The sequence below is a fragment of the Eschscholzia californica genome, unplaced genomic scaffold (assembly GCF_041429995.1).
Source record: "Eschscholzia californica isolate CP2 unplaced genomic scaffold, dmEscCali1.0.p SCAF_1, whole genome shotgun sequence".
In the NCBI taxonomy this organism is placed as follows: domain Eukaryota; kingdom Viridiplantae; phylum Streptophyta; class Magnoliopsida; order Ranunculales; family Papaveraceae; genus Eschscholzia; species Eschscholzia californica.
Window position 1 is genome coordinate 723,351 of NW_028238198.1, and position 2,346 is coordinate 725,696.

Here is a 2,346-nt window from a genome sequence, read left to right on the forward strand (position 1 = left end):
GGGGTCCAAGTTAAGTAGTTTCAATAGGATTCAAGATTCTTTTCTTAGTGAAATAATAGCCACATCATACCTACCAACCCAAACCAAGCAATGTATGTTTAAATGACAAAATTGTCATGCTTTTGATGTTTAGGCTCTTGTTATGTTCCACTACAACACTACAACCTACATGGGTAGGCCTATAGAGAATAGACGATTGAGTCACTCTTAAGATTTAAATAAAGAGGTCAATCGGGATTAAATTTTTGATCTTATTATAGTTCTTCAGAATAAAGAATTAAAGGTGAGTTAAACTGGTTGAAACTAAGGTTAACCCAAAATATGTCAAAGAAGAAAAAAAATGAAGAGATGTCAATACGATATGATACACCACCACAAATTTTGTTTAGTTGTTATCACACAAGCATGGACCACCATAGCTAAGTGGTTCTATAGGATTCACCGTGGAGTATGAGTTAGGACCCTCCATAATATTAGTCTATTGTGGAATCAATGCTTGGCTGGCTAAAATGGTATCTTTTGGTAGTCCAAATTATTGTCCAATACTAAATTTATTAGCACTTATTAGGGCTAATTCTCAAATGACTTCTTTATCTTCGTCAGGATCAACAAAGAAACTATGTAAGAAAAACCCGAGATTTGGGTCCAAATACGAAAAAAAACCCACTCGGGAATAATAATGTAAAAAAAACTAAATTTTTAAACTGTTGGCAACACTTTTGAAACTGTTGACAACACTTTTGAAACTGTGACAACATATATAATTATGTTCTTAATTATGTGTGAACAAAAACAAATTTGTTCATACATTTACAAAATTGTTGAGAGCAAATAGAAAATTGTTGAGACCAAACTGTGTTTTGTTCAGAAACTAGGCATGACCCGTGCCTTCGGCACAGACTGTTTCTTTACGCACTTTACGTGTGCTAGACAAAACTTGAGAGTAAATACTCTTTGATGAAAAGATAACCTTTGAAAGATTAATTTATTTTATATATATTGTTGTATTCGAATAACTTCCTTGTGAACTAATAAATATAGTTAAGTTGTGGGCTGCATTAGGTGTTGAGAATAGTTAAGTTGTATGAATTTTGCATTTCTCCAACTGATTTATAATTTGTTAACTACATAGACAAAAAAATAAATAACTTGCTAAATCTCGCTATATTTTCACAAATATCAGAAAAATATATGTTTTTAGCGCTCGTTTGATTGGCATTCTTTAATTTGAAACAAAAAACAGATAGATCTGCTAATACAAAGGATATTCAGAAATATGTTTCTCTAAATCAGGGTGTGACATTCAAACCTAAATGGATCCTCACACATAGTATGGCTTTGGTTTTCATCACTATGTAGAGATCTGAATTAGCTGACATTATATTATTCAACTTAAGTGCAATAAATATCATGTCGAAATATCTGAAACATTTATGGTATGCCTTCTTCCTTCTTAGCGAAATTTTGCCAAGACAGCAACACTCACACTTTCCTAAAATGCGTGGAACTTTTTCAAATTACCCAGAAAACTTAAATTCACAAAATACACGGATCACAAATGAATTAGCATTTTTAAAAGGTTCAAGGATTTTAGACAATTAAGTTTGTCCTGTAAAATGCTTGTGCATCTTGAGGATGTATGGTCATATGCAGTTCGAGTTGCCTATGACATGAATAATTGTACCAATGAAATAGAGATATAGTAGTGTTACGATCTTACACTCATCAAATCTACACATTATAGGCATCCTTCGTATTTTTTTATCTCACCAATATGCTACTGGCACACCTACAAGCAAAAAATGAGTAAAAGATTCATATTGAAAAAGAAAATAAACAGTACAATAAACAACAAAGTTTGTTTTTATACGACAAAATTTTAAGCATTCATAAATGCAACAATATATTTTCCGGAACAAAAGAAACTATCAAAGGACAGGATAAGTTCATGAAATTTTAGGGAAATAATTTAAACTGTTATATTCTTTCTAGATCAAATGAAGTTTGCTTAATGAGAAACACACCGTTTCTACGAAATTTTTGATCTCACTCCCAAAATTGTTTGATTTTCTCTTTTGTTATAAAAATAATGTGATCCATTACCAAGAAAACAATAAACCTCATAAAGATGTAAGCATCAGGACTAACCACTTAAAGTGTGATAAGATATTCTATATTTGGAGCATGAATTTACATATGAAGAATGATAAAATCCATACGCTACCGATGTTGCTTAACTAAAGAAAAGGAAAACATAATTTAAAGTACTTTAGGTTCAGATTTTGGGAGACTGAAGGAAAGCGGTAAAAACATGAAAGTACTTGGCCAATGTCGTACCAACAGAGA